The sequence below is a fragment of the Protopterus annectens genome, chromosome 5.part1 (genome assembly GCF_019279795.1).
Source record: "Protopterus annectens isolate FY-2018-M chromosome 5.part1, PAN1.0, whole genome shotgun sequence".
NCBI lineage: Eukaryota > Metazoa > Chordata > Ceratodontiformes > Protopteridae > Protopterus > Protopterus annectens.
The window spans coordinates 592,249,207-592,270,421 of record NC_056736.1 but is presented as its reverse complement, the minus strand read 5'-3'; positions in this window follow the sequence as shown (position 1 = coordinate 592,270,421).

The window sequence follows — 21,215 nt, the reverse complement described above, 5'->3', positions numbered from 1 at the left end:
AAAATTCCATTCAAACAAATGTCTTTCTGAAATAACTCTCTAACCAACATTAATAAGTTTAATTCCATACTTTCTTCATGTTATTTGTCACTGATACTACATTTGGCTGAAACTAACTTCTCTGTAGAACTGCTCACTAAATTACTTACTCTCCATTAGTCGAAAGACTTTACAAGCCCAAGACAAACAGATGGTTAACATTTAAGCTTAAAGATCTACTTAATCCCAGAGATGATGCCTATCATTCTTGGAAAGCGAACTCCACACCCATGCTAGACAACACCACTTGGGGTACTCAGAAGAACCACAATATCCATAGCTACCCTCTGAAATGGCTCCTCAGTCACAGGCAAAGGCATCAAAGGAGTTTTCACCTTGTCTCCTGCCTTGCCTACCTTTTGGCACTGCTCTCAGTTCTTGCAGTACCCTTTTACATCCCTGGAAATTCCAGGCCAATAGAAGTTCTGCATAATACGCCTCCTTGTATGCTTTATGCCCATATGACCTGCAAAGGGAATATCATGGGCTATGGATAGAAGTGCCAGATGGTATGCTCTAGGCACTACCAACTTCTGTACTCTCTAACCTTCTAGCCCTCCCTCAGGGGCTCACTCTCTGTACAGTAACCTTTTGTCTCAGTATACAGATTCCCCCCTCCCTTGAAAATCAGGTGCCTCCCTAGCTACCTGCCTCAGGCCTTGCAATGTGGGGTCAGAGAGCTGAGATTGTCTCAACTCTGTCTTTGTAACCCTTCCCAGCTCCCCTTCCACAGGATGTCTGGCATCCTCTGACAGTGGTGCCTCACTGTCAGCCTGGGTACTACTACTCACCTCTACCATTGCAGTCACTCTGTCCAAGGGAACATCAGTACCCACAAGCAGCTGTGGCTTACATTCAGTCTCACTGCTACAGAGTAGGTCCCTCCCCAAGTAACCACCTCAGCAGTCCTGGCTGCAAGTATGCAGTCTGGCTGGGTCTCCCCCAGGTTACCAGACCCACATGCTTGTCTCCTAGCCTGTGTGCAACTGCATAAGCACCTGGTGTTGCCTCATCCAAATCCTTCCCTCTCAGGACATCTGCAGGATGGTAGTTCCATACCCCTGTTGTCTCAAGACAACCTACTATTGGCATTTTGTCTTTCCCACTTACTGGCTATCTCACCTTTTGTTCCCCACCTTGCCTCCATGGACATCTGTATACCACATGGCCCCCACTGGTTTCTTTCAAAACATTTAACCCTAGCTCCTGGACGTATACCTGGACTAGTGGCTTCCCCTGCTACTGGCAGATTCTGTTGGGGCAATTTGTGCTGCCCACCATGGGTTCCTTTAGACCCATGAGCAGGACTGGGGATCCCCTTCCTGTGCAGGGCTGCTCTGCTTGCCAGATATAGGTCTCCCTTCTTCCCCAACTCCTCTGAAGTAGCACAATGTCTATCAGGTAACCAGATCCTCATGTCCTCAGGCAAAGTGCTAAGGGGTTGTTCCCTCACCAAAAGGTCTGCCAGCCCTTCAAAAGTAGTGACCTGACATCCAGTCACCCACCTTTGGAAATAAGTGCTCAGTTCAGCAACATATTCACACACACTTTCATCTGCCTTGCTTCTGTGCTCACAAAACTTTTTCCTATACATTTCAGGTATTAGCTTAAAATATTCTAAAAGACATTTTTTACAGCAGTATAATCAAAACAGTTAGCGGCAGACATTTTTGATACAACAGTTGCAGCTTTACCATGGAGTAAGGGGGTCAGGAACCATACCCAGAACCTTTGGTCAACTTCATACTGTTTGCATAACCACTCAAACATATGAATAAAACTATCAAAATTATCCCCCTCTTTAATCTACGGAAGAAATTTACTGATCTTTTGTGCTTCTGGATCCGGTTACTCCCTTCCCCATTACCTCCATGAGTCCAGCGAAGAGTCAGTATTTCCCTCTCATGCCTCCTCTTTTTCCTTGGCTTCTATCTCCAAATGCCTGGCCTCCAACTCAAGTCTCTTTAGCTCCAGCTGGATTTTTAAGTCCAATGCAAAAAGGTTGAGTTGCCCATTCTCTGAAGATATTTTATCCCCACTGCCAGTCTGATTGTCCTCCTGGATGCTATTTTCTGATGCAGCTGTAACCAAGGCTGCAATCAGGTCTGCCTTAGTCAGGTTTCCATGCACCAGTCCCTTAGCCTGATGCATCTCCATCAGCTGGCTCCTTGTTGGCTTGCCATACTCCTCTGCTGATATGCTGCCTGCTCACCCTGACTAACTAAGCTAACAAAAGAAATAAAACAATTGTGATCTGAACTCTGAGTATTCACTGCATGGCTGTGTTTAGAGTACAAAACACCTACAGAAATCACTGCACACAAGCTACAGGGATTCACTCTACCCACACCACTACAAGCCAATTAGTATTTGCCAACCAATTAATATGTGGTGTGGATATCCCACCTCTGCCAAACAATTAATAAGTGAATATCCCACCACTGCCACCAATTAATATGTGACACCCGTGCCCTGGCCCAGCAATCAAGGAGCCTCAATCCTTACCACTAACACCAGAGAGGGCATCTCCTATATGAAGGAAAGGATAACAAATACACACTGTAAAGTGCAATTTCTCTTAAGAGCACACAGAGATCACAGTCAGTCCAGGGCTAGTTCCTCTCTTGCTCTCCAGGTCCCCAATAAGACTCCTCACTGGCACAGCTATAGGGTCCAGATCTTAGCCTAGCTGGGCAAGCTAAAACCTCAGTACCCTCTCTGTCCAACCAGTGCTTCGTGTCCCTGCCCAAGTAGCTGACACACACACACTATGAGATAAGAGTTTATGCAACCACACAGACCCTCCTGGGAAAAGGCTGGCACAGGTTCTCCAGTTGTGCCCCTATTACCCAGACTATACGGCAGTATCACTTGCCACCACCCAGCTAATATTTACCAGCTACTCAAAGGCCCTTAAAAGGGTGTCCAATTATTACTGTGCAATATTATTATCCAATTGGTAGTTGGAACTAACCAGTCAAGGCTTATGAAAGTGGTTTTGTACAGTAATTACTCTAAATATGCAATGTACTCTGGAGCTTAAATTATCTCTACACAAAACAGCCACAGTTGAAAGGTTTAAAAATATTTAATAATAAATACTAAAAACACAAGACAATACTTCTTACTGCACAGGGCTAGTCAAGAGTTCAAAGACCACAGAGAAATACTTAAAATAACACAGTAGTAAAGTTATGAAAATAGATAAAAACACCTAGTCTAATCTTTCTAGCTCCTAGCTATTTCTAAGAGAAAACACAAGTTTAAGATAACTTGCATATGAGCAAGGCAGAGTGCTGTGAGTTGGATGGTCAAGACAAGAATGCTTAATGCCTTCTAGTTCTCTCTGTTGAAATTGAAATTGCAGTTCTGATAAACATTACGTCATTCTTACACTTTCCCAGTGTTCCCAGGTTGACAGAAACTGCATTGACATTATTTTACCCCTAGGCAGAGACCAGAGCAATAAAGGACATTCCATATGTAAATTCTGGTCATTAACTTTAGCCTTAAGACAATAGACAGGAAGCCTTCAACTAGCCTGGCTGGAACCGAATTGTAAACATCAAAGACAGTCATGAAATAATGTTACCTTCTAAGGACAGACATGAAATGCTTGTCTTAGCTTTCTTTACAGCAAAGGGCAATGTTGTTGCATTTTTTTCAGTTCCATATGTAACAGCATTTCTTTACATTTAAGACAACAAGCCTGTGTCTTACATTGAGATTTACAAATGATAGAATTATCTATAAAATTCTCTCTGGCTAGGCTGGCAGTTTTCACAGTGTGTTTGCTGACAACCTGTTTAGTGTTATTGTTCTGGGTGCAATGATCCCAGATCCTTAGTGTAGGTACATCTCTCACAAATTGCACTTGAGCAATTTAAGAGTAAGGGGTTGCCCATGTACATGAGGCATTTGTTACACTGCCTCAAAAAAAACATGTCCACCAGGCTGGCAGGAGAAAAAGAGGGAAACGGCAGTCCATAATGCAAGATTTAAACCTGGTATCTCAGCAGATAAGGAGAAAAAGATGGCAGTATCAAGCAGGGAGCTATTTTAGGGTGATTAACTTATGGATTGTACAGTAGGAGGTCTATAAAAGAGGGGATCTATAGGGTTTGATGTTGATAGGTAAGAGGTAAAATGTCTGCTGGGTCATTCACTGAACAGCTGAGAGCTATTCAAGAACTGCTTTGCTAGATAGCATCCGTTTCTAAGGGAAACTACTTCTACTGGCACTTTTGTGGCTATAACCACCAAGAGTTACCCCCCCCCTATGAAGTGGTGCATGATGGAGTGCTATGGCACGCAAGAGCAAAGTAGCGAATACAAAGAAACCAATGAAAAAGCACAAACTGAGCCCTGCACCAATGAAATACCCAAAACTGAGCCCTGCACCAATGAAATAGCTTACACTGAGCCCTGAACCAGTAACCTTCAATTAGATAGTCCTACTGTACTCTCCTGCCACGAGGGTACATGGGGTCTTCTCCAAAAAAAAAAATGTCGTGATTTTTGGTGCTCAGTCTACCAACAGAACTGAATTCAGCTGGTCTGAATCCAGTCTGTACTATGGCCAACAGAAGTACAACAGAACAACAGAAAAAAGCAGGCTAATTTTTGCATAAGTTATTCAATTCCTTCCTTTTTTAAAACAAGAATCATCTTTATTAAACCATCACATACAACACAGGCAATCATACATTTATAAAAATGAAAACAATCCACACTGACACAATCCTATTTGCAAGCATTTCACATCACAATCCATACTGGCACACTCCCTGTTGCAAATATTATACATCACTTATAATTTATCCAGTCATTTTCATTCAATATTACATAACTCATTTAAGTCCCGCCTTCTTTTAAATCTCATTCCTCTCCTCTATATATTGTTCCCACAATTCCCATTTTTCCTACGTAGTTTGCTCCTACCCTTTTCTAAAGAGCTAACTTCCAATTGTTTTATCTTGGTTACTATATTCACTACTTCTAGTAAAGTTAGTTTAAATTTTGATTTACATTTTCTAGTAATTGCTTTTTGTCAGCCACCATAATTAGACACAGCAAGGCCTCACCATGTCTAGGCAATTCTGATTCTGTGTCATAGTTTAGAAAAATCATCACCCTCGTCACACCAATCTGTTCACCCAGCATCTCTGACAGTGAATCCAGCATGGAATCCTTAACGTCTGTCAACTCACCACACTCCCAGAAAATATGTTCCCAGTTGCCTATTTCTTCCCTGTCACACCTCCAACATTTGCTGTCTACCGGAGGAAAAATTCTCTAGAGTCTACCTGGGGTATAAAAATATCTTTGTAAAAATTTCCAAGCAAAAATCCTCAGGGAAAAAGTATATCCTAGTGGTAGTGGATTATGCTACTTAATACCCTGAGGCAGTGACTTTGTCCTCCATTGAGGCAGAGAAGGTGGCAAATGCTTTGCTAGAGATTTTCAGCAGGGTAGGTTTCCCAAAAGAAATACTAACTGACAGAGGTGCCAATTTCATGTCAGACCTGCTGGCTTGTCTGTGGAAGTCCTGTGGGGTGAAGCACATGAAGACAACCCCTTACCATCCCCAGACTAATGGCCTTGTTGAGAGGTTAAACTCTCCAATCAAGTCCATGCTATGGGCATTTGCAGATCAGTATAAGAGGGAGTGGGACAAATATTTGCCTTATCTGTTGTTTGCTTACAGAGAGGTTCCCCAGGAATACACAGGTTTTTTCACCCTTTGAATTGCTGTATGGGCAAAGGGTGAGGAGACCTCTAGATTTAATTTGAGATGAGTGGGAAGGTGAGTGTGAATCTCACAAGGGGTTTGTTGTGGCATATGTCCTAAACCTCAGGACAAGGCTCAGGGAACTCATGGTCTTGGCCCAAGAGAAGCTGGCAGAAGCCCAACAACAGAAAAAGGTGTGGTATGACAGGAATGCTCAAGCTAGAGAGTATGCTGTGGGGCAGCAGGTAATGCTTCTCACTCCTGTCATTGCTGAAGTGGTTAATTCAGGGGGGGATATACTCTGTAGCAGTGAGACTGAATGCAAGCCACAGCTGCTTGTGGGTACTGATGTTCCCTTGGACAGAGTGACTGCAAAGGTAGAGGTGAGTAGTAGTACCCAGGCTGACAGTGAGGCACCACTGTCAGAGGATGCCAAACTTCCTGTGGAATGGGAGCTGGGAAGGGTTAAAAAGACAGTGTTGAGACAGGCTCAGCTCTCAGACCTTACATTGCAAGGCATGAGGCAGGTAGCTAGGGAGGCACCTGATTCTCAAGGGAAGGGGGAATCTGTATACTGGGACAAAAGGTTACTGTACAGAGAGTGGATCCCTGAGGGAGGGCTAGAAGGTGAGAGAGTACAGCAATTGGTAGTGCCTAGAGCCTACCTTCTGGCGCTTCTAGCCATAGCTCATGATATTCCCTTTGCAGGTCATATGGGCATAAAACGTACAAGGAGGTGTATTATGCAGAACTTCTATTGGCCTGGAATTTCCAAGGATGTAACAGGGTACTGCAGGACCTGTGAGCAGTGCCAAAAGGTAGGCAAGGCAGGAGACAAGGTGAAAGCTCCTTTGATGCCTTTGCCTGTGATTGAGGAGCCATTTCAGAGGGTAGCTATGGATATGGTGGTTCCTCTGAGTACCCCAATTTCCACAGGGAAAAAGTATATCCTAGTGGTAGTGGATTATGCTACATGATACCCTGAGGCAGTGGCTTTATCCTCCATTGAGGCAGAGAGGGTGGCAAATGCTTTGCTAGAGATTTTCAGCAGGGTAGGTTTCCCAAAAGAAATACTGACTGACAGAGGTGCCAATCTCATGTCAGACCTGCTGGCTTGTCTGTGGAAGTCCTGTGGGGTGAAGCATATTGAGACCACTCCCTACCATCCCCAGACTAATGGTCTTGTTGAGAGTTTAAACTCTCCAATCAAGTCCATGCTACGGGCATTTGCAGATCAGTTTAAGAGGGAGTGGGACAAATATTTGTCCCATCTGTTGTTTGCTTACAGAGAGGTTCCCCAGGAATCCACAGGTTTTTCACCCTTTGAATTGCTGTATGGGCATAGGGTGAAGGGACCTCTAGATTTCATTTGAGATGAGTGGGAAGATGAGTGCGAGTCTCACAAGGAGTCTGTTGTGGCATATGTCCTAAACCTCAGGACAAGGCTCAGGGAACTCATGGTCTTGGCCCAGGAGAACCTGGCAGAAGCCCAACAACAGAAAAATGTGTGGTATGACAAGGAATACTTGAGCTAGAGAGTATGCTGTGGGGCGGCAGGTAATGGTTCTCACTCCTGTCAGACACAACAAGCTGCAAGCAACTTGGGAGGGACCCTACAAGGGGGTAAGAAAGGTAAGTGATATTAACTACATGGTGGAACTGCTAGGCAGAAGGCAGGGGTACAAATTGTACCATGTTAACACGATGAAACCTTACCATGATAGAGAGGCCCTTGTGTTGAGCATTTGCAATGGACTGCAAGAGGTATCTGAGAGAGATCTGGGGACTGATCTCCTCAGTAAGACTTGGCTGACACCTCAGTGGAAGGGGTAGCAATGTCCCAGCAGCTATCTCCTACCCAGGTGTGAGAAATCTGGGTGGTGTTGCAGGAGTTTGGGGACATGTTCACTGGCAAAACAGGGTGCACTCACCTGGTGCAGCACCAGGTAGATACAGGACCCCAAAGGCCTATTAGGCAGGCCCCTTATAGGGTGCCTGAGAGAGTCAAACAGACTCTGAGGGAGGAGGTACAGGAGATGTTGGAACTAGGGGTGATTCAAGAGTCCAACAGTCCCTGGGCCTCTCCGGTGGTGCTGATGCCAAAGAAGGATGGCAGCACCAGGTTCTGTGTGGACTACAGGAAATTAAATAGTCACACCGAGTCCAATGCTTACCCCATGCTAGGACAGAGGAGGCCCTAGAGCAGCTGGGTAGGGCTAGGTATCTTACAACCGTTGATCTTACCAAGGATTACTGGCAGGTGCTCTTGACTCCCATTGCTAGAGAGAAGTCAGCCTTTGTGACTCCTTTTGGCTTGTATGAGTTCACAAAGATTCCCTTTGGGATGAAGAATGCCCCAGCGACTTTCCAGAGGCTGGTAGATCATATCCTAGCAGGAGGGTTTTTCCTTGCTTACCTAGATGATATTGCCATCTACAGCCATTCCTGGTCAGAGCACCTTTAGCATGTCAGGGAGGTGCTGGGCAGACTACAGAGGGCAGGGTTGACCATTAAGACGAGCAAATGTCAGGTGGGTATGGCAGAGGTCACCTACCTAGGACACAGAGTGGGGAGAAGTAAGATAAGGCCAGAACCTGACAAAGTAAAAGCCATTCAGGCATGGCCTGCACCTCTTACCAAAACGCAGGTGAGGGACTTCTTAGGGACAGCAGGGTACTACAGAAAGTTCATACCCAATTATAGTACCATAGCTGCTCCCCTCACAGACCTGACGAGAAAGAACAAACCAGGTAAGGTAGTGTGGACCCCAGCATGTGAGCAGGCATTCCAGAAGCTTAAAAAAGCTTTGGGAGGAACCCCTGTGTTAGCCAGTCCAGATTACAGTAAAGAATTTGTTGTGCAGGTGGATGCTTTGAATCATGGGGTGGGGGCTGTACTTAGCCAGATTACTTCAGAGGGGGAAGAGCACCCAGTGGCTTATCTCAGTCGTAGGGTCCAACCCAGACAGGAATGCTATGCAGCGGTAGAAAAGGAATGTCTAGCCATAGTGTGGGCACTACAGAAACTTTAGCCTTATCTGTATGGAAGAAAATTCACTGTAATGACAGATCACAACCGCCTAATATGGTTAAACAGAGCCAGCCAGCAAAATGCCAAGTTGCTAAGATGGAGCCCGGAGTGGCAAGCATATGATATGTCAGTGTAGCACCGCAGTGGGAGTAGCAATGCCAATGCAGATGGGCTCTCTCAAGACAGGGAATGGGGTAAGGTATACTCAGATAGACCTGACCTTCTCAAGCAGCGTTTCTCAAGGGTCACTTGAAAAACTAGCTTGAGTTCTCGGGGGGGGGGGGGATGTGAAGGCTGTCAGCCTAGCCAGAGAGAATTTAATAGATAATTCTATCATTTGTAAATATCAGTGTAAGACACAGGCTTGTTGGCTTAAATGTAATGAAATACTGTTACATGTTGAACTGAAAAAAACGTAACAACTTTGCTCTCTGCTGTAAAGAAAGCTAAGACAAGCAGTTCATGTCTGTCCTTGGAAGGTAACATTATTTCATGACTGTCTTTGGTGTTTACAATTCGGGTCCGGAAAGGCTAGATGAAGACTTCCTGCCTGTTGTCTTAAGGCTAAATTTAATGACCAGAATTTACATGTGGAATGTCCTTTATTGCTCTCGTTTCTGTCTAAGGGTAAAATAATGTAAATGCAGTTTCTGTCAACCTGAGAATAAAAGAAAGGTGTAAGAATGATGTAATGTTTATCAGAACTGGAATTTCAATTTAAACAGAGAGAACCAGAAGGCATTAAGCATTCTTGTCTTGACCATCCAACTCACAGCACTCTGCCTTGCTCATATGTAAGTTATCTTAGACTTGTGAAAAAACAAACCATCCTGGTGGATGCCTAGCATTAATAGATTATAAAATACACAAAAGAAGCTGTTGTCTAAAAATACAAAAGTGAGAGCAAGGAAGAGCACCTCCTCAGCCTAAAAAGGCAAATAAGACAACTTTTAAAATCATCAAAGAGCAACTATCAGAAAAATTTAGCAACCGTAGCCAAGGATAACCAAAAGGCTTTCTTCAGCTACATCTGCAACCTAAAAGATAGGACTTAGATGTGTGCTGAACTAATTGTGGATGGCATTACACACACTGACCCTGCAGAAATTACAAACCTGCTAGTAGACAGGTTTGGCGAAAATGTCACCCCCATCCCCCTCCAAGCATACCACAAACCATGTCTTCATTATCTCCTTCTCCTTGCATCTCAAAGAGCAAGTCACCAAATCAGATCAGATGACATTCTTTTTTTTTGGTAGACCAGTGGGAGACTGATGGGATGAGGAGCTTGACATGCTGGTTTTATTATTATGCATACCTGGTGCCATGGAAGGCACTCCAGCAGTGCATGGTTATAATGCCTTTTGTATGTTCCAATCACCCTCTGGACATAAATGAGCAAAACACAGAGGTATGTCTGTCTGTATAAAAGATAAACACACCTAAAGACTGGTCAAACAATATGACAAACTTAAGCTATTCTATGTCCAATTAACCATTGGAAAAATCCATTACTATATCCTTGCTAGCCACATGGCACCCTGCATGAATCAGGAAACCTATATATCATATCTTAAATTACTAGAATCACTCACCATCCAGTCCAGTACCATACTCATGGGTGATTTTAACTACCCTCCTTTAACCGTGAGGCATACATGACCAGTAGCATGCAGGCCCAAAGATTTCTTGACTTTGTAAATACAAACACCCTGTAGCAGCCAGTCCGCACTGCCACTAGGGGAACAAATATCCTAGATCTGGTGCTCACAAATATGTGAGAGTGCTGCACCCCTGCCCACAGTGTTATGTCCTCACTGGTAAGATCAAATCACAAAGTGGTCTCCCTTGAAATAAAGGTAAACCTAGTCCTCCCACCTAACCCCAAAAATGGTTAGAACTTCTCCGAGGTAAATTATCCCTTATTAAGGGCCAGTATAGCTAGTTTTCAAGCTTTCTCAAGTCAAGAAAACACAGAAACCTATGCAAAGGTATACACAAAAGCCCTGTATGACCATGTAAACAACTGCATAGAAACGGCAGTACTAGACTGAAATAAACTCAGGTCAAACTGCAAAAACAAACCACCATGGTGGACCCCTGGTATTAATAAGTTTTACAATGAAAGAAATAAAATCTTGTTGAGAGCACAACAGAGCAAAATAGTCCCTCATAAGTCTAAACAAGTGAATTAGAGAACTAGTCAAGTCTCTGAAAGCAGACTTTGAGGTAAAAATAGCCTCAAATGCTAAGGATAACCATAAGGCATTTTAGTTATGTCCTCAGTCTTAAAGGTAACACCCAACAATGTGGAAATCAGTTATAGATGGCATCACCTATACTCAGCTAGAAGATGAAGCAAATCTACTGGCCAGCAAATTCAGCTCAAATTTCACCTCCCCATCACACCCAGTTCTTCTCCAAGAAATACCCTCCATCACTCCACCTACAATTATCACCAAAGAAGAGGTTGCCACTCTCTAAAGCCAAAAACACTGCTTCAATGGGGCCTGATTATATACCAGATTGACTCTTAAACAGCTTAAATCAGGACCTGTCAGGTCCTTTAAGATCTCTATTTAACCACAGCCTCTAGACTGGCTTTGTTTTGATAGAGTGGAGGACAGCAACAGTCATCCCTTTGCATAAAGGGTGACCATGTACTGACTCAAGAAATTACAGACCCATAAGTTTGACTAGTCTTATATGTAAGGTAATAGAAAGAATAATCATGGACCTGATAAATAATGACATTGTAGACCTCCAAACACTGGACCTGACCAAATTTGATTTTGTCAGTGGCAGGTCATGCCTACCAAATCTGGTGGATTTCATTGAGAAAGTCACTAAGGCCATGAATGAAGATAAAACAGTCATACCGCCCAGCTTGACCTGGTCAAGGATTTTGACACAATTCTCCACTGAGGTATTTTAAATAAACTCATAAATCCCCACATCACCAGATAGATAGCCAATTGAGTCACAGAAAGGACACATGTGGTTAAAGTGGGTGAATCCAGATCCAGCAAGAGGCCAGTTATTAGTGGTGTGCCACAGGGCTCAGTGCTGGGACCACTCATGCTGAGAATATACTTCTCTAAAGTCAAGGCTAATATGGAAGGCCTCTACATGATAAAGTTTGCCAATGACTGCTAGCTGGGGGCAGTCACTGAATCCCCCAACTAAGAAGCTGTCCTTCAGGACGGTGTAGATCATACAAATGATTGGTGCCAGAAACATGGCATAACACTAAATGTGAAAAAAATACATTATCATGCTGTTTGGAAAGTCAAATATCCCTGCAAATTACAACATCAATAGCACACCCCTAAGAGTAGACTCAGAGGTGAGAGATCTAGGTACACAGATAGATAGTAACCTGAAATTTGACTGCCATGTGTCCATAGTGATGAGGAAGTCCTTCTACATGGCACAACTTATAAGTAAAGCTATGGCATCCAGATCCAAGGAAATTATAGTCCCGCTGTAGTCAGCCTTCATTAGACCAATAAGTGAGTACAATGCGCCACTTGGTATGTACTTGAATAGGCACTTACAGCAGCTGGAGTGACCTCAGAGGTTGCCCGCAAAGAAAATACAGGGTGTAAACAACATGTTGTATGTGGATAGACTAATTGCCCAATCCCTTTACTCTCTCTCTCTCTTACTGACTATTAAGGGATAACCTTTGCTGACCTACAAGGAACTGACAAACCCAGCCCTGATGGAGCTGCTACACATTCACAAGTCAAATAGCATGAGCTCACCCGATCTAGGGATATAAACTTAGTTAGCAACTCAAACAAACATGATGGAGAGACAGATATGTGTCTCACAGATTGCCCCTTTTTTGGAACAGACTTCCTATTCACATTAAGCAGAGCCTTTCCCTAGCCCTCTTCAAATGCAGTTTGGATTAATGGCTGGGGAATCACAAATTCAAAACTGGGTTAGAGCCTAGTCATCTCCTGTGAACCTATGCTTTAAGAGTAGGCTATTACAGTTGATTATTGGAATTGTGTGAGGTGGTGATTGAAGTGGGTAAGCAAAGTTGCAATTTTGTAGGGCTTCTAGCTAGGAACAATCACTGAATCCCTCAACTATGACGGTATACTTTACTAGTCTGTTTAGTTATTGGTTTTCTGGGACCTGGGTTGGGGTGGGTGTCACCACACTGGGGGATTACTGAGAGGTAGCAGAAGTTTAGAGGAGACGTGTATGAATGTTATTTTTTGATTATAGTGGTGGGAGTACTTTGTGCTTAAAATAAAGACAGGATGAGAGGTTAAAAAGTTAGGGCAGTATATTAGTATAGCTGCTGCTACTGACTTCACAGTATGCTGCTGGGCAAACTGCATCAGGAGATATATATATATAGAAATGAAAATATAGAATGATAGTTTGTTAGGATGTCTGTATCAATAGACAGAGACATGATGTTAGGAGAAACTTGTTTGAAACTGTTGGTTACCGAGGAGAGGAAAAGCTGAGAGTTATTATGAAATGTAGGGAAGCAGCAATAAAATTAATAAAGGGTTGACAGGATAGACTTATATTTCTAATTATAAAATACCACCAAGACCACCGATCCAAGAAGTAAGCAAATTTAATGAAACACTATAACTAAATTAGCGTACATGGGGGCAAAAGCCACCCCCATAGCAGTGCCCTGTAATTGCTGAAAAATGTCTCCATTAAACATAAAAAAATATTTTCTTTTGCTGCTTCTGAGGAGGCAGATGTGATTGCTGGAGCTGAGGGGAATGTGGAACAGTTTCCAGCTCTGCCTGAAGCACAAAATCTGAAAGATATGCAGAACCACTTTCGGAATTCCAGATGTTCTTCATGTTTCACTGTTGCAGTCATTACATTTGGGTAATCTGCTGGCAGGTTGCCCTCAGTCAGCCTGATTAACAACGTCTTGGGTCCTGCATCGGTTGCTGTCCCTTCCTCCATGACATCAGGTCATCAGGGGTATAAAACATGCAGCCGACGTCATTACATCAGTCTTTTTTGCTGTACGGTGCCCGAAGCAGAAGCAGTTCGCAAGTGCCGGTTGGCCGACTCCTGAAATTTTTGTTTTTAAGTTTCAGAACCGAAGTCTTCAGACTAAAGCTAAGTACCCTGTTGGGGAATCTTTTTCTTGCTCCTTACCGATGTCAGTAAAAGTTAATAATTGCATTACTTGTGGAAAGCAAATACCTCATAAAGATTTTAATTCATACTGTATTCCTTGCCCAATCCCTGACCATGATGTACTTTGCTGTCAGTTTTATGCTTTATTTAATCAGCGCACTATCTGTCATCGGTCCATTTTTGCCTCTAATTATTTCGGTTCTCGGTTTAATTATCCAGAAATCTCATTGGTTAGCCTTCCAATTACCGGAATTCTGAAAAAAACACAAAGATAAAGACAGAGATAGGCCACCGAGGTCCAAAACTGCTGACAATGCTTCTCCTAAGCTAGTCGCCAGTTCGCCGGTACTCATTGAGGCGCTTTCGCAGCCCCTGATACCTGCTACTTCTGATTTGCAGGCCTCTACTGAGACCCATTCGGAGTCCAGTATGCCACGAGATGCTTCACCTATGGAACCTGCGGATGTCTCTACCTTGGATGGGTTTGGAGCCACTGTGCAGGCACTGGCTACTGAGGGTGTATTCAGGCCTACAGACTTGCATATTAAATCGATGCCGGCTTCATTACTAAGGCCTAAATCTCGATCCATGTCTAAAAAAACCAATGCACAGGCCACGTGTTCAGGCCCCTATGCCTAAAGAAAAATGATAAAAATGGCTGAAGATCTAATTTCTTCATTGCCGACTTCATTACTAAGGCCTAAATCTCAATCCATGTCTAAAAAAACGATGCACAGGCCATGTGTTCAGGCCCCTATGCCTAAAAAACAAATGATATAAATGGCTGAAGATCTAATTTCTCTAATCAGGGGTAGTCAACCCCCCCCCCCCCAAGAGGCCTAGGGCTGAATTTGATTATGAATCTTCTGATTAGGATTCTGTTTTTTCTGACTCTTCTAATGACCTGAATTTGTCCATATATACTTATGAGGATTATGATGCAGAGGACTCCATTCCCTCTGCTTCCCCTTCTGAGGACTTTTTTTTTGGGGAAACTTTACATGCTTTGAGGGAGCATTTCCACTGGGAAAGCCAGGAATTTTCTGATTCAAAAAACAGGCTTAGGTATTTCCTGCTTCTACCTCAGCATAGGCCTTTGGCTATACCTCCGGTACTAGACATTGTTGATAATGTGTTCTCGGAATCCAGTTTGGCCCCTGATTCCCTGCCTGTGGCTCCTAGTAAACCTGACAGATACTACAGGGCTCCTGAGTCCCACAAGTTCCTTTTCAAAAATCTTGTTGCAGATCCAGAAACCATTTCTCAGGGGCCCAAGGGCATTAAGGCTTCTACTGTTAAAAATCCTACCCCTTCTGATAGAGATTCCAGGGCGCTGGATAGATGGGGTAAAATGTTTTATACTTCTGTAACCTTGGCAATCAGAGCATTAAACTACCAATTTCATGTGTTAAAATATCAGCAGCATATTATTGGACTGCTTAAACAGAAAATGATGTTGATTCCTGACTATGTGGAAAATAAAGATTTACAGGATTTAATGCATTCTGCTGAACAAGTTGGAAAACATACTTTGCAATTTGGTTTTGATTCTTAGAGGCCTCCTGTAGGGCTGCTGTTACTGGGTCTGTGCTTAGAAGGCATGCTTGGCTTAAGGAACGATCTTTGCCTGATCATGTTACAGCTAAATTGTTGGATGCTCCTTTAAATCAAGACTGCCTGTTTGGCAATAAGGCTGAAGAAGTTCTAAAAAAGATGGAAGATAAAGCTGAATCTATGCAAACTGTTAAAGATTTCTTACAAGTGCAACCTTCGAGATTTAGTAGGCATTGACCTACTAAGAATTGGTCCTTTCCAGCCCCTTCCAGATCCTCTCAAGCCAAACCTACACACAGCAAAAACCCCAGGTGTCAGTCCCAGGGTACTCTCAAAGCTAAGCAGTGGGGGGCCTCCACTTCCAAATCTGAAAATAACAAGACTTCCCCCTACAGTAAACAGTCTCAATGACTTCCTTTTAAAATTACCAAGCACTTATCTTTCAACCGCCTTTTTGGGGGGAAGATTGCTCTTCATGCAAAGAACTGGGAACTCATAACCCAGGACAAGTGGGTTTTAAATATAGTGTCCCAGGGATACAGATTTCATTTCCACACATTGCCAACACCAAGCGGGTGGCCAGACCTGCCCCCGCATCAGTGGGCAGAGGCTCAAAACAAGTAGTTTCTCTCTTAAGCATGGGGGCTATTCAACCAGTACCAGAAGAGGAAAAGGGACAAGGTTTCTATTCAAGGCTTTTCCTGGTATCCAGAAAAGACAAATCATGGCGTCCAATCCTGGACCTGTCTACTCTAAACACCTTTCTGGAGATTCCAAAATTCAAGATGCCGACTCTTCACCAGTTACTTCCTATGCTAGGCAAAGATGCCTGGTTGGCAACTCTAGATTTAAAAGAAGCATACCTGCACATCCCAATCAGGGAATCTTGCAGAAGATACCTACGCTTCAAAGCAGGCTACTCGCATTATCAGTTCTCTGCACTGCCCTTTGGCTTGTCTACTGCACCCAGGGTATTCACAAAGTGCCTGGCCCCAATTATTGCATTTTGCAGGCAAAGAAATATTCAAATATATCCATACCTGGACGATTGTCTAATTCAGGCAGAAAACCAGGGCATACTTTTAAATCATCTGGCATTTGTAAAAAGGGTTCTAACTTGTCTAGGGTACACCATAAACTAAATGAAATCACAACTGGTACCCTGTTAACAGATTACATTCCTGGGTGCAAGCTTGAATGAAAAATGCCCAGATGGCTTTCCTCACACCAGAGAAGCAAACTCATTTGGTAACTTATTTCAAACAAGTGGCCACAAAACCCTGCTATCTGCAAGACAAATACTGCAAGCCTTGGGGTTCATGGCCTCCTGCATTCTTCTAATTCCATATGCAAGACTGCATATGAGGAAACTACTGTGGTATCTAAAAAGTCTATGGTGTCAACATTGTCACAGCCTGGAAACAATGATTCCTATCATACCTTGCCTATGCCTGGAGTTCCTATGGTGGGCAGAACCCTGCCGCCAAAACAAGGGATTACCATTCACACTACCCCCTGCCGCCCAAACCCTAGCTACAGATGCACCAAACTATGCATGGGGGGCTCACCTGGCAGGGGAAGTGCATTCAGGGCAAATGGAACCCAAATCAAATGCATCTATATATCAATCAAAAAGAAATGTTAGCTGTACAGAATGCTCTGACAGCCTTCAAGGACCACATTCTTCCAGGACAACTAATGGTAAAGACAGACAACACCACGGTTATGTGGTACATAAACAAGCAGGGGGGGGTACACATTCCTACCCCCTCTGCAGACTAGCCATGGCATTGTGGAACACAGCCTTGAGCTACCAAGTGCATCTACAAGCTCAATTCCTGCCAGGAAAATTGAATAAACTGGCAGACAGACTAAGCAGAAACCTCATGGACCCACATGAGTGGAAACTGGAACCACGTATTTTCAACATGTTGACAAACAAATGGGGAAGCCCAGACATAGATCTATTTGCCTCTCCCCAGAACTACCAGTTGGTCAAGTTTTGCACAAGGACTCCCCACAAACAAGCCTGGAAAGTAGATGGAAAAATCTATCAGTCTACGCTTTTCCCCCTCTGCCTCTGCTCTCCAAAGTTCTACTAAAAGTCATACAGGACAAACCAAGGATGATTTTGATTGCTCCAGACTGGCCATGTCAACACTGGCACCCCCTCCTGCTCAGTGTGTCACAAATATCTCCATGGCACCTGCCTCAAACCCCTTCCCTGCTGTCTCAGCAAGATGACCAAATTCTGCACCCTCAGCTTCCAACATTAAACCTTGCAGCCTGGCTAATCACTTAAATTTACCCTTATCATCCCTCGGTAAACCTGCGATGGATGTCATCTTGGAGGCGAGGAGACCTACTACTAGAAAATCGTATGCTAACAAATGGAAAAAATTCTGTGCCTGGAACCAATCTTTAGGGATGAGCACAGCAGCGCCCAATTTACCTCAGATTTTGCAATACTTAACTGAGATGCTTCACAAGGGTCTGTCTTTTTCCTCCATTAAAATCCACATCTCAGCTATTTCAGCTCACTATAACATGGAACCTCCCCTCTTCTCTCATCCTCTGCTCAAGCAGTATCTCAGATGGGCAAAAAACTTGAAACCACCCAGGAGAGCTCCAACCCCTGCCTGGGACCTTAACTTTGTTTTGGAAAAACTCACTCTACCTCCTTTTGAGCCAGCTGCTACTGCAGACTTAAAATTTCTTTCTTGGAAAATAGCCTTCCTTTTAACAATCACTTCAGCTAGAAGGATATCTGAATTACAGGCCCTTATGGCAGTGGAGCCTTTCATCATCTTTCATGTGGACAGGGTATCTCTCAGGACCAATCCATCCTTCATGCCCAAGGTGGTTTCCAGTGTGGCTCTTAATCAGTCCATTCAATTGCCAACCTTCTTTCCCAATCCACAGAACAAAGGGGAACAGATTCTGCATTCCTTGGATGTGCATGGACAACTAAGATTCTACTTGGACAGGACTAAATCTCAAAGAAAATCTGAACAATTGCTGGTAGCATTTGCTGCAGGGGCAGAGGGAGAGGCTATTTCTAAACAAACCATTTCTAACTGGATAAGCCATTGCATTAATTTCTGCTATAAGCACATGGAAAACCCACCCCCCCAGGGGATCATATCTCATTCCACCAGGGCTGCATCTACTTCTGCAGCCTTTCTCAGAGGTGTCCCTACCAGGGATATTCTAGAAGCTGCTACCTGGAGTTCTGTACATACTTTCACCAAGCATTATCATTTACTAATTTTCTCTAAATCCAGAGCTGGCTTTGCCACTGCTGTCTTGCAGGGCCTTATAGCTGGCCCTAATGCAGTATAAACTCCTCCTCCCAACCATAGCTTTGGGAATCTACCCAAATGTAATGACTGCAACAGTAAAACACAAAGAACATAGTACAGTTGTGTACACTTACCATAAATGTAGATGTTTGAGTGTATTCACTGTTGCAGTCCTGGTAACCCTCCCTCCAGCCCCCTAGATTTTCTGACTATACCTCTACTTTCCTTTACTATGCTTAAAAGCCTTTTTGGTGTATTTGCTTTTGGTTGGAGGTATACTTTTGTGTTTTTGTGTTTATTTCCTCCACATTAGGGGGGGCACCTGACATCTGGGGCAAGAGCAATTGATGTAATGACATCGGCTGCATGTTTTATACCCCTGATGACCTGACGTCATGGAAGAAGGGACAGCATCTGACGCAGGGCCCAAGACTTTGTTAATCAGGCTGACTGAGGGTAACCTGCCAGCAAATTACCCAAATGTAATGGCTGCAACAGTGAATACACTCAGACATCTACATTTATGGTAAGTGTACACAGCTGTACTTTCTGCCAGAACAGACTTTAACAACAGGAAATGGGGCCGCAATGAATGGGGCCAGCAAAAGAACTATAATAAGAAGGGACAGTACAACAAGAAAAAATGCTGTTATTAATCTATTTTGTGACAATTTACATGTGTTAAACCTGTCTAAACATGAAATTTCTGATGTGGTTATGTCTGTATTATGTCTTGGCCTTAAATTTATACCAACTGCTTTACCGAGAATGTTTGTGTCTTTCGGCTTTTCCTGGTTAGGGGTCGCCACAGCGGAACTCTGGTCCGCTAATGATTGGCAGTAGATTTTTACGTGCTGGCTTGCCGGGCCTAACACACAACCATCAACGAAGGAATGCCCATTCACGCATGTCGACACGCAGAAAACGCTCTAACTGAGAATCGAATGGGCAACGTCTAACTGTGAGGCGACAACGCAACCGCAGCACCACCAGAATACATGTACTAAAAAGTGAAATCTTTTCTTTTAGTAGAAAATTGCAATTAATGTATTACTTTAAACAAGAGGGGGGGTTGTGCCTGATGACTGTTATGAAAGTGGTGATGATGATTCTTTTCACTCATGTTTGTCAACTCAGGAAGATTTGTTTGAGAATGACTTTAATGCTTATTGCCAACTGAACACTGATGCCATCCCTGTTAAAAGCTCTTTTATTCCACCTTTTCTAAACAGCACTCTGCAAGGATATTTTGCTACACTTAATTTTGAGGTTGAACAAATGTACTGGTCTTGTATAGAGAATAAGTCTAATAGATGCTTTAACTTAACTAAGCAGCAATGGTTAACCCAATTAGAATTTGGTAATGGTAGAAAATTGGTGGTTAAACCATCTGATAAGGGCAACTAGATGGTAATCACGCATTTTACACAATATTTAGAGATGCGTTATAAACATTTGAATAATGTGGAAATTTATAGAAATGTGATGTTTCTGATTACTTTGAAGCCATTAAGGAGTACCAACTCTTGTCAGACAAAGGTCTTAGGCTGGGGTATTTTACCTTTAAGGATGTCACTGAAAAAACAATCAGTAAAAACAAAATGAAAACTCTAGCAAAGCTACTGAGTGACCTTCCAAACCTCTTGTATAAGAGGCACATGGGATATGTGCAAATGATCCTTATGAACATTAGGTGTTTCAGCTAACTGGCAATGCTAAATGCCCATGACTTGTTTCGTCATTTTAATGGACAATTTCGGGCCAATAAAGCCAAACCCCATTAGCTGTGGATATGCATATTTTGACCTTGTTATGACCTCCTCAGCACAGCACAAGCAGAGTGTCTGACTAAGCGTTAGAAACACAGGGCTGTTATACCCAGCTGATGTCCATTGTCATTAGGGTCACTGCAAAAATATCCCAAACAACAAACTAAAACAATGAGTGAGAAGGTCACTGAAAAACCAATCAGTAAAAACAAAATGAACACTCCAGCAAACCTAGAACTTCCACTGAGTGACCTCCCAAACCTCTTGTATCACAGGAACATGAATAAACTTGAACAAAATAAAAGGGAAAGTTTGGAATATGTTTTGGCTCTGCCTAGATGTCAGAAGTCTCTATACTAGCATTAAGCATGAAACAGGGGTTCAGGCCTTGTTCCATTTTCTGGGTGACTCTCCCATGTCTCATTTTTTGATACATTTAGTTATGTTTTGCTTGAAAAATATATTTTTTATGTTTAATGGAGACATTTTTCAGCAATTACAGGGCACTGCTATGTGGGCAGCTTTCACTCCCATGTATGCTAATTTAGTTATAGTGTTTCATTAAATTTGCTTACTTCTTGGATAGTGGTCTTGGTTGTATTTTATTACTTTATTTTTGTTTTTTTAAGTTGTATTTATTATATTTCTAATTAC